A 15,469-nucleotide genomic window follows, 5' to 3' on the forward strand; every position below is an offset into this window, starting at 1 on the left:
TCGTAAAGTCCACTTCCGTTTCAAAATACAAATCGTAGAACATTTTAATGTTGATCAAGCAATAAAAGCATTAAGCACATAGATGAGAAAAATAATTCAATAAACTCATTCATATAACTAGAAATCAAATCATAAAAATAAGAGTTTCATCTTGTTACACTCATCCCTAACAAATAGGGTTTAGTTACTCATGACAGAAATAAAAGAGATAAAGATTAGAGAAGAATTACAAGAAGGATTCATGAATGATTCTTGATAAAACTGCTCCAATGATGTTAGAAACGGCCGTCTTTGAGTTTCTATGCTAGGGCACAAGTCTCCCAAGTTCCCAATAGTGAAAAAGATCCCTAAAACAGTAAAAATATGCGTTTATATGGTTGCTGGTGCGGGTCGCGCGCCCAGGCACGGAAAAACGCGCTCCAGCGCGTTTGGACAGTAGCAGATGCTGGAAAATGCGCTTGGCTTGCGCTTGGGCGCGCTCGGGCGCGTATCGACAGTGGCGAATGTTGGGAAAAAGCGATTGGCTTGCGTTCAACATCTGTTGTCCGGCGTATATTGCATTTGTCGCCTCTTTCGAGTCTGCATCGGGTTCCGGTGTCTTCACGAAAGTTGTAGCTATGGATCTTAGCTTTCATTTGCACTTGGTTTGAGTCCAATTGAACATCTACAACTCAAGATATGGCTGAAATACTCTACATATGTCATGTTGATTTCTCACCAAAATTCAGCACTGCACTAAAACAAAACACAATGTAAAATTACGACAAATTCCTACTTAATCAACGAAATAAAAACACAAAATATTTTATCAACTCAAAGAACAAAAATCAACAAAATATATCAAATAAATCCTTAATTTAACTAATGATTGAGGATAAATAAGACTAAAATAGTGGGAAAATATGCATATGATGAAGAGTCATCACTTACCTATGAAGGAAGAAAGCAGACCCAAGAAGCAAAAGCTAATCTCCTGATCAGGAAATATGAGCTTGTTCAGATGAAGTAAGATGAAGACATTGAGACTATTTTTTCCAAGTTTTAGACTTTGGTCTTAGGGTTAAAAGTGCTTCAAAAGAGCTACACAACTACTGATCATGTCAAGAACATCCTGAAGAGTTTAATCAACTAGTGGAGACCCGCAGCAAAAGACTCCAACTCTAGATCGAATATTAAAAAAGCTCTACAAGTACCAACAAAATCAGAGGATAGTGATTCAGATTATCATAGAAAAATTACTTAAATTTTTTGAATCCATAGCATTAATTAAAATTACTTATTGCATAGAATCACGACAATATTTTTTTAGTAAGAATACCTAAACTACTATTCATTTAAATAATTAGTAACTATCACGTTTATTTAATATTCTCAAGAGAATGTTTATTCAGAGGCTAAAACAAAGTAAAAACAATTATTCCTAATGAAAGTTAACCAGTTTCGTATTTGTTGTACTTTAAAAATTGGTGATGAAAGATAGAAAAAAAAAATTAGAGATATCGCGGAAAATCTTATATTACAAAATTGTCTAAAAAACTCATATTTACCTCATGTTTGCCATACATCAATATTCATCAACTATTCTTGAATCTCCTCGAAGTCATTAGTACCTAAAGTGTTGTTGTAAGGGTTAGTTTTTTTCATCATTCACATCAAACCAAAGCTAAACATGAAGAAGAATGACACAAAAGATATAAACGTAAAAACTTCCAATTTAAAAGAAAAAAATGCAAACCGGTAAATTGTATAACAAAAACATATGCATTTATGCATAATGCATGCTCCTAAAACTATATGATTCGAATATAAATGTCACTAAGGAAATTTCTACGAAGATACATATGTCATGACATATGCATTCAACTAAGATCCAGAATCATACACTACGAGGAATATTCCTACACTGCCAACTAATATCATAACATATGCATTCAAAAAGTTATCATTTCAAACCATCATCTTATTCATAAATCACTAAGATCATATAGCACACGTCCTTATCATGAGAATCATATATTCATAGGCAAATAACCATAAAAATTACAACTTTCACCACATACACATAGATCGAAACTTGGTTTCATATACACCATAAAAATTAAAACTTTCACATATATGACATGAAAATTCAAACTCCAACTTATATATGTCATCAAAGTTAAAACTTTAACACATATAAAAAAAATTCAAACTTTATTTCATATTCATCATAAGAACTAAAATTTTATCATATATAACATAAAAATCTATACTTTACATAAAAATCATATAATACATATCGAACTCAACAAAAAATTTAGGGTTTTATTATTTTAATTTATTAATCAATATTTATTCCTTTTAAAAGACAAGCAATCACAAATATTTATTTCATGACATCCAACCAATGGTCTAAATATAATTTTTGTGGGGGAAAACTCTTACATTGGCAGCTTTTCTTCCTAGCAAAAGCTCTAAGTCCCACGAAGTTGTTCGCGAGAAAAGAGGTTCCAAAATTTTGATGCACGAAAGAGGAGGTGTGAAAGTGATGGTGGCTAGGGTTTCAGTATTTCTTTCTGTTTACAAAATCTTAATTTTAAAACGTTTGTGATTTAGAGTTTTTTTTTTTCTGCTTATTATTACTGAGTATAGAAAAATTGTGGACTTATAGAAAATTTAAAGAGGAGATTGGTGGGTAGATGGTTTTGGGCTTGAATGGAGAATAGGAAAGAGAAAATATCAGTTTCTTTTGTTAACCTGGATCTTAGAAAATTTGAAATCAAATAAATTAAATTGCTAGAAAAAGTGTGTAGGGGAAGCTAATGTATCTAGTCAAACGTGAGGGGTAAGGGAGAGAGAGAGAGCATGAGATAGGATTTAAGAGGGAAAAATTTCTTACTAATTTATTAGACTAAAGCATCCAAGACATAATTTTCCTCAAAAAATAAATATCAAATTTTCTAGATTCCCAAACAAGTTTGTGCCCCCTTTTATGATTGTTATTTTTTCTTTCTTATGGTGGATGGACCAAAAATATCTTCTACTCATTCATATGGGTTGGGTCACAACAAGCCATAAACCCCTAGCCCAAATTCATCTTGCATTAAGATAAAAAATAAAAAATAAAAAAAATAAAAAATAAAAAACCATCTACAGATAATATATATATATATATATATATATATATATATTAACTTCTCAATTGATTAAATAATTCTTACTAACAACTTCATTAACTAAAATAAACTTAGCAAGAAACATAATTATCAATAATAAATTAATACTAAAAGAAATATTTATGGGTCCTAATTATTTTAAATAATAAGTTTAGAAGGTGTTACAACGAGGAGTTTTCTTTTATACCCAAAAAGATTTAGAGGATGTGGCGCAACAACAATAAGTCTTTCTCTAAGTAAGGTTCCTAACAATCGAACAAAGGAAATGATGTCAAATCTGACAAGTCGAAATGTCTGAATCTAGAGAAAGGGAAGTTTCACAGGAAACATTCAAAGTCTAAGAAGAAGGTTTTGATGGTTACATAGAATGAAACTAATGAATGCTCTGATGATGAAAAACATGTTGATATGGCTCTGATGGATGATGTTGATTGTAACTCTAACTACATAAATGATACTAGGGATGAAGAAATTGAGGTATTCTTTGATTTATCTCGTTCTGAATTAACAATGATTTTTTAAATAAAAATCACACTATTTCTTTAAAACTAGAACTCTAAGAAAAATTAATTCGAATATGACTGAACAATACAATTCCCTCAAAAATTATTTTGAAGAACTTAAGAGAAAAAATATGACTCTGAATAATAAAATTATCTGATTGTGAAGCACATATCAGATCTCAAGGACACTGTTCTGTTTGGTTTGCTCTCATTGATTGAACCTTCCTCTATTGATGAAGCCCTAGGAGATGCAGGATGGATTCTGGCTTCGCAAGAGGAACTCAATTAATTCAAGAGGAATGACGTTTGAGATCTTACTCATACCAAAGGATAAGAAACCATTTGGAACCAAGTGGGTATTCATGAACAAGCTAAATGAAAAGGAGAGGTTGTTATGAACAAAGCACACCTCACACCTAGTTGCACAACATTACAATAGCAAAAGGGCATTGATTACACCGACATGTTTTCTCCAGTGGCCAGGTTAGTGGCAATACGTATTTTACTTTCCTTTGATGCTTTCAATAATATCACTCTGTGGCCAGGTTAGAAGCCATACATATTTTACTTTCCTTTGAGGCTTTAAATAATATCACTCTATATAAAATCGATGTGAAAAGTGTATTTCTAAATGGTTACATAATTGAGGACGTGTATGTAAAACAACCTCATGGATTTGAAAATGTTGAGTTTCCAAACTGTGTTTTTAAACCTAAAAAATCTCTTAATGGTTTCAAACAAACACCAAGACCTTGGTATGATAGAATAATAAAGTTTCTAATTAAAAATGATTTTGAAAGAAGGCAGGTCGATATTGTTGAGGCAAAAAATCTTTTTGATGTATGTTTTAATGACAACAAAACTTATGAAATAAAAGATTAAGATTTATGAATGGTGGTCTACTATTGATTGCACTTGAGTTTTATTTAAGGAACATGAATTGCATAAGTGAACAATCAAGAAGCCATTCACTTCATCAAAGTACACAAGTATCCACTCAATAATGAAGTAATCTCAAAAGGAATGTATTATATATCAATCATTCAAGAGAATGATTATTACATCTTCAAGATAGCATTTTCATGAAAAAGATGATCAAATACAACAATCAATTATCATACTATGTTATAAATCAAAAACAAGATCATTTGAAAAGGAAGCAAAATTATAAAGATAGAATGGAGAACATTCTTGACAAAAGTCTAGAAAACGGAGAACGTTCTCCATAATTCTAAAATTTTAAGAACAAATTATCTCCTCTGTTGAAATAGAAATTGCTCCTAGATTTCACAATCATTACTCCTGGATTTCACAATCATGTTATCAGTATTCCACAAGGGATATACAGGATTCATCTCAACAAAGAATCAATTCAAAATACAGAATAGAAAAGCTATGGATTATGATGGATCATGCAAGTTCAAACAAGATTGATCATTCGCCGGTATGTTAAACATTAGTCTCCAAAATGATCATCAGTCTCCAGAATAATTAAACACTATCCAGAATGATCATCAGTCTCCAAAAAGATTAAATAGTCTTCAGAATGATGATCAGTCTTCTGTCTAATTAAACAATCTCCATAAAGTTTAACAATCATTCTTAAGCAGATTGACATCATTCTCCAGAATGTTTTGCGCAAATCAAGAAATTGTCTTGAACTGAATTCATCAACCATATATATGAGAATCAAAGGATCATTAAACATAATCAAATCTATTCAAGAAAGAGAAGCTTTAGACCAGTCATTTCTAATCATAGAAGCATAATTCAAAATGTTCGAAGACATGAACATTTTTAACTCATAAAGTCTGGTATTTGGTCAAGTCTAACACATGACACCAGAGCACTTTCCAACAGCTCTTTTGGTTGTCATCAACCTTCCTAAAACCTATAAAATGAAGGTCAAGCTCAAGGAAAAATAAGAACTTCAAGTGCTAAGAAAATTCATCAGTCACTAACATTCAAACACTTGAAAGTCTTTCATTCACATAAAAAAGAATCAATTTTGTCCTCATTCAATTTCTTAGAGTTATTCTACTGAATCTTTTATAAAGAATCTAACTTCAAACAAGTGTTGAGATTACTCAGATTCTTCCAAACACTTTAAATCATCATATTATAAACTCAAGACTATAGTGTGGAATATAGTTTGAGTAATTTGTAGAAAATCCTTTCATGGTTAAAATGTGAAGTGTAAAAATATTTTCTAAATATTGAAAGGTAAACTGTTGAAAGTCTTTATGGGTGGAAATACACAGTTGTATAACAGATCAAGGTTGATCTGAGTTGGTGGTGTAAAAACCAAGATCGTTCTCCATTTTGAACGCTTAGTGAAAAATCTCACAATTGTGATGATTGGACGTAACCTGGGTTGGATGAACCAGGATATATCTCTATATGATATATCTTCCCTTATCTCTATTTATTTCTAGTCATTTGATTGTCAAATTAAATAGATAAGTTAAATTGTGTGTTTTTCACTAACCAAGAACGTTCTCCATTTTCTGTTTTCAAAACCAAGAACGTTCCCGTTTTCTATTTTCATAACCAAGATTAATCTTGAGTTAAATTCTTCAAGTTTTAACATGAAATTTTAAAAAGGGAAATTTACAATTCAAACCTCTCTTTCTTGTAAATTGACATTGTTACTTCAGACACTACCTGATTTAGGAAATCAATTAATAAATGATCTTCTCAATATTCAGATTTATGTAGATGATATGATTTTTGGTTCAAATAATGACACCCTTTTCCAAGAATTTGCTAAGTTGATACAATAGAAATTTCAAATGAGTATGATGGGAAAACTTAAGTTCTTTTTAGGAATTCAGATTCATCAGAGTGGGAATGGTATTTACATTCATCAAACTAAGTATACAAAAGAGCTTCTCGAAAAGTTCAAGAAGGATGAATGCAATCTTATGTCTACACCAATACATTCAACCTGCTCACTTGATAAAGATGAATCAGGTAAAAAGGTTGACAAGAAAATATACAACGAATGATCAAGTCACTTCTTTACTTTACTACATCAAGACCTGATATTTTATTTAATGTGTGTGTGCGCCAAGTATCAGGTTGATCCAAAATAATCTCCCTTAACATTTGTTAAAAGGATCTTTAGATACATGAAAGGCGCTACTAACTTGTTTTTGTTCTATAAAGTTTCTCCTGAGTACTGGTTAATTGAATATTGTGATGCTGACTATGCTGGAGACAAGCTTGAAAGAAAAAAACAGTAATGGAAACTATATGTTTCTAGGTGATAATCCGATCTTCCGGTCAAGCAACAGACAAAGCACCATTTCCATGTCAACAATAGAAGTTGAGTACATCTCTGCAGCAGGATGCAACACTCAACTCTTATGGATGAAGCATCATTTGAAAGACTACAAGCTACTTGAGGTTAACATTCTTATTTTCTATGATAATACATCAATAATTTGTTTAACTAAGAATACGATTTTACATTATAGGACAAAGCATATAGAAATCAAACATCATTAGGTTGACACTGATTATTAGTAGGTTGACATTTTTTACAAAACCACTTGTTGAGGACAAATTTGATTTTATTAAGAAAAATCTAAACATGGTTTTTATTTCTTAATGATATTTAGGTATGCATTTTCTTAGTAGAATAGAACTAAGTTAAACTTATATATGTTATGCTCTGATACAATGAATATGTATTGACTTTCTAGTCACTTGCAATTTAATCTTGTTTTATGTGTATGATTTTATGGAATGCTCTGACTGACAACAATTCACTCTTTTCGTCTGATGACAAAAGGAGGAGATGAGGTTTTGCGAACAATCTTAAAACAAATTGTATATACTCTTATTTAAAACATTTAAAAAGAGGGAGTATATACTTTGAAAAACTATCATAATATTTCTTATAACTCTTACAATTAAATACATGCTTAAAGTTAATGGAGCTTTGTTGATTGCTATTTCTTTACTTTGTTTTTATTGTTAAATAAATTGTTAGCAAAAATTATTGTTTTGTCATCATCAAAAAGATGCAGATTGTTGGAATCAGGTTGGTTCTAGGAACAATTCATTCGTCATGTTTTGATGATATCAAAGTTACTTCTTTAGAACAACTTTTTGCAGTAATGATTTTATTGAGTGTGCAGTAAATAAAACAAGGAAATGGAGGAAGATATTAAAGATAATGAAGACACCAGAGGAAACAAAGATGTTAGAAGAAACGAAGACATCAGAGTCAAGTGAAATCAAAAGAAGTCAATGCAACGTCCATACTCTTGTTATACACGCGTTGTTGTGTGCATGAATATACCTATGAAGATTTGTGTATGCTCAGTGTGTCTCTAAAGCTTGTTCGCGTGTACCTATGAAGACTAAAGCATGCCTCTGAAGCGCCCGGTACAGTAACTCTGAAGCTTATATTTGAGTTGTCTCTAAAGCTCATGTTATGCTCGCTCTAAAGACTGCAACTTGTTCCAAGATGCTTCCTCAGATACATAGCATGCTCTAAAGATGCAAAAAGATGACATTGCCCATGCCACTAATTATAAGTCATGCAATTTTGCCTATGCCTCAAACTATTATTCACCAAACTCTTCACATATATGTTTTCTCATCCTATTATAAAGAATATGCAATAGCTCTTTCTGAATTTAATGTGAAGTAAAGAAAATTGTCTTGATTTCTTGACACGCTAGTTTCATTATGTCCCCTAAAATCACAAGTTTGAAGTGTTAACCAACGAATAATGTTAATTGATGTCTTGAGACATATTTAATTCTTCAAAAATTTGTTATGAGCTTTGCGCTTGAATAGAATTTCTAATATGTCTGTAACACGTCTAGATTTCTTTGATAAGGACCAAATTTAGGATAAGCTCTTCGTATTGCATCCAATTGTTTTAGTGGATATTGACAAATTTTAGGGTATTTTACTAGGCCGCGTTCTAAATATTTCTCAAAGTCAACTTTGAAAACTCTAGGAACCTTGAAAAATCATTCTCATTTTCTTCAATTCTTGGATTCTCATATATAGTTTCAGATGCAGAAGTTATAATTTATTCATCTCTTTCACTCTCACAAATTTTTCTCTTGAAAAAAGAATCAATTTTATTCTTCTTCATTCTCAAAATCTTCCCTAATATAAATTAAAAGTTTAAATATATCAATAAATTAGAGATTTAGTCACAGTCAAAATAATGCAAAAACAAATGCAGTCATAAATCAGAGTTACAGTCACAAATAAAAGTATATTTGTCACAAATAAAAAGTTTATTATCAAAAAATCAGAGTCACGGTCACAAATCAAAGATAATATGCAAAAATCATAGTCATAGTCACAAATCAGAGATTCATTATTCACAATAACAAATCAAAGATTCAGCCACAGTCAAAGTAATGCAAAGATCAAAATCACATACTCAAAAGGAGTATCAAACTCAAATGGAGTATCAACATCAAAAGGGAGTATCACTAATCAGTGACTCACATCAGTGGTGACCAAAATACCCTTTTTTTAGGGCACTGGGCCGACGAGAGACGACAATGGCAGAGTCGTAAAGATCACGCGTGCGAGGGTCGGTCGAGGAAGGAGATGGAGTAAGCAATGGTGAGCAGAGAGCCAGACACGAAGACGACGGTAAAGACGAACGAATACGATGGCGAAGACGTACAAATACGACGACGATTCTGGATTTTGGAGATTCTAAAAAAGGCTATTCTAGAGAGTCAATTATGTCGAGAGAGAGAGAGAGAGAGAGAGAGAGAGAGAGAGAGAGAGAGAGAGAGAGAGAGAGAGAGAGAGAGAGAGAGAGAGAGAGAGAGAGAGAGAGAGAGAGAGAGAGAGAGAGAGAGAGAGAGAGAGAGAGAGAGAGAGAGAGAGAGAGAGAGAGAGAGAGAGAGAGAGAGAGAGAGAGAGAGAGAGAGAGAGAGAGAGAGAGATAGATAGAGAGAGAGAGAGAGAGAGATGTGAGAAGATATAGATTTTAGAGTTTTTAAAAATAAAATTTAGGGTGGCCTCGACCCCCTACCAAAACTAAGCTTTGCCCTTGGTAACAAAAAGATTTATAAATTGGTTGGTAAATTCAAACAAACATAAAATTTAATATGAGAAAAACGATTAGGAAATTCGAATCACCTTATTTTCACTATATAACTATTGATTACTATTTTAACAACTTAATGTATTTGATTACGTCAAATTAACCAATTAGACTAAGACCAATTCCTTGCCTCAAAATCTCTTTTTTATAACAACGAACCGTAATTTCTTAAGTGTTCAGGCTTGTTACTCAAAACATATATGAACGTTAATGTATTAGACACATGTTAATATTTTCTATTCTTATAATAATATTGAAACATGAACATATATTTTGGTCCCGGTTATTATAGCCTATATTCCAATAACAAAATAATACCTAGATTCAAATTCTATAGTGATCAAGCACAAAAAAGCAATAAGAAAAAAATATATGAATAATAAAATATGTTGTAAATGCATAAATAGCATATAAAAGTTGCACTAAGTCTCCTCTAAGGTGTAGTTGTCTCATACTTTGCATCTAAAAATCAGAACCCTCATAAAATAAGGGTTTTCAACTTAAATAAGATATTTGAAAATGTGTACCAGTGCATTTTGTTAGGTTTCGGCGCAATGTGTTACACCAAAATTAATTATGGCGCTACATCAAAATTAATTGTGGCTCAACAAGTTGCACCATATAAAGTTATCATGAATACAAAGTTTAGTTTATATTGTTAAATCAACGGATATTTTTTATTGATTATTTGAAGCATGTTTATAACATTATCTAAATTTCTTCCACACAAAATGAGTTCAAAATTCAATTTTTAGGTTCTTATTTTGTTACTTTTATCTTGTATGTTTTTACATTTAAAAAAGTCATATTCAATTTATCTCAAGTTAAAATAATATAGATTTTTATTGAAGATAATGTTTTAAATATATTTACAAAAAAATATTTAAATTTTTAGATTTAATCAATAGGAATTAAAATTGTTTGTTAAACAATATTATAGAGACTAAAAAATATTTTTTTTAAACTAAAATTTTAAAAAATTTAAATTTTATAAAAACTTAGAACATATTTAATCCAAGAATAAATTAAGAAAAATGTTTCAATAAAATTTTCATCAACCTTGACAAGCAATGTCAACGTCGAACAATATTTTGTATCAAAAAGAAAAAGTCGAATAATATTGAAATCATTTGTTGTCACGAACTTACTTCATCTATCAAAGTCGCTAGAGATGCTACTAAAATTATTTATATCTTAAGATTGTTTATTAACTTAGAGATTAGGGTTGGGAATAGGTCAGGTCAAGCCAGGCTTCGAAAGACATGAGTCTAGCCTTATATATAGACCGGTCTGTCAGACCTAATAGGCTTTTTATAAGTCTGAGCTTGATCTATTTAAATAAACAGGCTTTAAAAACAGTCTGAGCCTAGCATTTTTATTAAATAAGACACGCCAAACCATAAATAGGTCAGGCCATATACCCCTGACGGACGGCCTAACATATTCTCATCCCTATTAGATATGAGAATTTTTTTAAAATAGTATTAAATGCTATCGATGTAGAAAAGAAATATATTGATTATCAGTGGCGTTGTGAATGATAAAGTATATCTTTATATTTAACTACCTCAATAACATATATCTAGCTACCTCTTAAAAAAATAGTCAAAAATTAGTAAAAAAAAATTAAAAAGCAAAAAAATTATCACTTGATTAGTCAATCTATTTCTCTTGTTTTATTATTTTCAAACTCTAAAATAACTACAAAAAGAATTTTGTTACCAATAAAAATTGTTAAAATAAGACTAATAATTAAACAAATTAGAGACAATGAATTTTGCTACAAATAATTTATTGGTTACGTTAGTTTGTTTAGGAGTATAAAATCAATTATAGATTATTTTAAAAAGACAATGTTAGACTCTTTAGAAATATAAAGACAATCATAGATGAATTTGATTCTTTAAAACATCGTTAGATTCAATTTTTAAATAATTCTTGATAGTTTTTAATTTTTTATTGCTGTTTAATTTATATTTTATGTAATTAAGTAAATATTATTGTTGATTTTTTTGCTAATCAATTAAATTTGATATATTAACTTTAAAAATATTTTTTTATATTTGGTTCCCTCGAAAAAATTATTCTAACTCCATACGATGAAAATAAAAAAAATAAAAAACCGTTTTACAAAATCGTTCTACTAATCAATAATGATCTTTTTATTGAAGTAATATCAAAAGCAATAAAAAAATATGCAGAATAAAATTATATTATATAATTTATGTCTAATGGTCAGAAAACCTACATTACATAGGTGTATATCACATTATCCTCTAATTTTTATTTCGTTTTCTTTTCTATTTTTAATAACATTTTAGCTTAAAATAGTAGCTAGGGCATCACCTATAATTTAGTGACGAATGGCTATCTCAAACTTAATATTCTCTTTCTAATGTGGTCACATGGACATAAAAGATAATAAATGAGTTAATCAAAACCTTCGAACCGGCGCAAAGAAAAGAAAAAAGCAGTATTGTCGTCGATGATATATCATTTTCTTTGTTTTTCGTTTTTAAATAAAAAAATTAAAAATATCTTAAATGGAAAAGAAAGGACCAATAATTATCACTCAGCCTATCATTGTCATCCATCAAACCAATATAAATAACATAACATGAGGGATTTTCAACTTTCTTTTTAGGTTGAACCATATCATTATGATTAAATTGAAAATGAGTCACCCATTTACTTCATTAGTCTCACAATCAATATATTTTTTTATACATTTCACACATTAAAAAATATTATAAATAATTATTTTTATTAAAGTGTTTTTCATTATTTATCATGAATTCAAAAGGAATATAATATTATGGAAATAATATATTGAATAATACAAATAGTAAAAATAATTATTAATAAAACATTAAAATTGAAAATAATATTTATTTAATTTTTTTAATAATATTCATCGAGAGATGGAGGAAGTCAAAATAAATCCTCAAATTAATAAATTTCCAAAATACGTTTAATTAAAGTTAAAAATTCTCTCAATGATTTAGTCTCATGAGGACAAATTCTCCAACAAAATTTATAGAAGCATTCAAGAATTTTCGATTTCAACCATTTTAATTCTAAAATTAAAATTGTCCTATTCTTATATTCAATTTTAAGAATTAAAATTAATATTTACTACTTATTTTTAAAAATAAGCATGATGACTCACTTGTGAGTAATTTGGTGAAGGAAGCTAAGATCCAAAAAGTAGCAATTTCCTCACTACAAGTTAATGAAGTGTTACCTATTTGTGATATCCACACAGTACAAAAACCTCTTCAACCAATATTCTCAGAAAAAGTTCAGAATAGTTCTCTTTGGGAAATTCACCTTTTCTACATTGCTACCAGCATTTTGTAAATTGACAATGATAATTCCTTCTATCGGGAATTTTCTTAGAATTTTCAGCAACCACAATTTGTTAGTACTTATTGTTGAACTTATTCTACAAAACTAAAACATATATGTACTTATATAATTTCTCCTTCTTTATCTTAATTTCATATAAACTTTATTATTATAAGTTAAAAAATACAATTATTGGATTGGTTGGAAAGAATAAATTGTAATAAATAAAATAGTTTAAAAGAATGGTAAATCAAATTAAAAAAAGTTACAGAAAACTAGTATTTTTAATATATACGAGCAGATATTTAAAAAAATACAGTTATATAGTTAAATAAATAAGAATAAAATTACTAATAAAGGGTAAATTGGAAGAAATCTCTAACACAAAAATTTGTATCCCCTTTATATATTTTATTTTTATAAAAAATAGATTAAATATGGATTTTTAACCTTCAAAAGTTTAAGAAATTAAAATAACAAAAATGTGAATCTAAAAATTAAAATTTGAATTAGTTTTTCGAGAAATTTCTATCATAACCCACAAAGTGTAGTTACAAAATTCTAAATTTTGATATAGACTCAATTTACTTTGTATTTATTCTAAAAAAATTAATGGTACATTAACATTGTGCAAACTAAAATGCGAAGAAAAAAATTAAATGACTAAAAATAAGTTCTTAAAAGTTTATAAAGAATAAAAAAATGTGTATAGAGACTTAAAAAAAAAATTGGCATAAAAGTAGAGAAAGATAGAAGATATTTTTTGAAACAATCTTCTTAATCTTTACTATTGAAATAAAGATTCAATAAATATTAATTTAATTAAAATAAAATAAAAAAATAAATATATCTCTTAAAATTTTACATTGTGTCGACACTAATCAAATTGTTATAACATATAAAATATATAAAAAAAAAATTATTAATTTATATTTTTTAAAAGGATTTCAACCATCACTTTTAACACCTGATTTCAACCACTTATCAAACTACCATATAAATTTCTCTATAAATATATAAATATCTAGACCCCACAACTTTTTATTATCATATAAATTCTCATCATATTAGTACCCCACACTTACTCCTACTACTTCCAACTGCCACTATAAATCACCTTGATTTATTTTCTCATCATTAATATTTTTCTTTCTTCTTGTTACTTTTTCTCTCATTCACCAAAGCAATGAACAAGTTTAAGAAATCTCAAGTTCTAATTTTTTTCATTCTACTTCTTTTTCTTTCCTTTACACCTTTATTACCTTCCTCTCTTAAACCTACCTACTTGTATTTCATCTCAAACTTCATCATCATTACACTTGGTGCTGAAGCTGGTCTTCTTTCAACTCTTTCCAAACCTTTAGAAGACAAAACACAATCTTTTTCTGTTAACAGAAAACCCCAAGAAGCCATTTCTGAGAAAAAAGAAGCTTCCACCACTTCAAGTTTAAGTGCTGTCTCAGAAGATGTTGAAAAATCAGAATCTGAGAGAGTTGTTTCTGTCACCAAAGTGGTTAAGGTGCAAAAGGGTTCTTCAAAACCTAGTATTTTCTTCTTGGAGAATGAAGAGAATGATGAAGGAATGATAGATGATGAAATTGAAGTAGAAGAAGAGATTGAAGGACTTAATGGTCAAGAATTGTCTGCAAAAGCTGAAGTTTTCATTAGGAACTTCTACAAACAATTGAAGGTGCAGAAAGAGAGGAATCTTGGATTTACCATAAAGCCTTCTAATCTACAAACAACCACATGGACACAATAATACTAGTAGAGACCGATACTAATTTAAATTTTAAATATATATTTAATCTATGTAATTATATTGTTTTTGTTTTGGTCTTTATAGAAAAAAAAAATTCTGTTGTGAATAAACTATATTTTATTTTTAGTTCTTGTTCTTTTATTTTAATCTTTGCTAAGTTTGTTCATATTATAATTGATTTCAATAATATCTAGATATTATTTATTATAGTCTTTATATAGTTTATTTTAGAGGAATTAAAATTAAATATTTTATATATTATAAGAATTAATTTTAATATAAATAAATTTTATGGTGATTAAAATAAAACTATAAAGAATAAAAAGAAAAAGTATATATATTTGTAAAGAGTAAAAAATATTATAAAGGTTGAAAGCAAAATAAAATATATTCATAGAGACTACATATAAATTTTAAATTTATCCCGTAAATGCAGTTTAATTAATAGGATATGGATATGTAGAAGTTTAGGATCTCAAATTCACATATGAAATTTCTCGTTTCTCTACATTTAAAATTTATGAGTCTAATCATTAAATTTATTGATCATTAAATTTAAACCTAATTTAAAAAATTAAATATATGTCGGTAACATAAATTACGT

The 15,469-nt window shown here is 28.9% G+C and overlaps 1 pseudogene; it reads left to right on the top strand.

Moving 5' to 3' along the window:
- Positions 1-14,169: 14,169 nt before the first annotated feature.
- Positions 14,170-14,991, top strand: LOC101496414 (uncharacterized; annotated as a pseudogene).
- Positions 14,992-15,469: the final 478 nt, after the last annotated feature.

The sequence above is a fragment of the Cicer arietinum genome, chromosome 5 (genome assembly GCF_000331145.2).
Source record: "Cicer arietinum cultivar CDC Frontier isolate Library 1 chromosome 5, Cicar.CDCFrontier_v2.0, whole genome shotgun sequence".
In the NCBI taxonomy this organism is placed as follows: Eukaryota; Viridiplantae; Streptophyta; class Magnoliopsida; order Fabales; family Fabaceae; genus Cicer; species Cicer arietinum.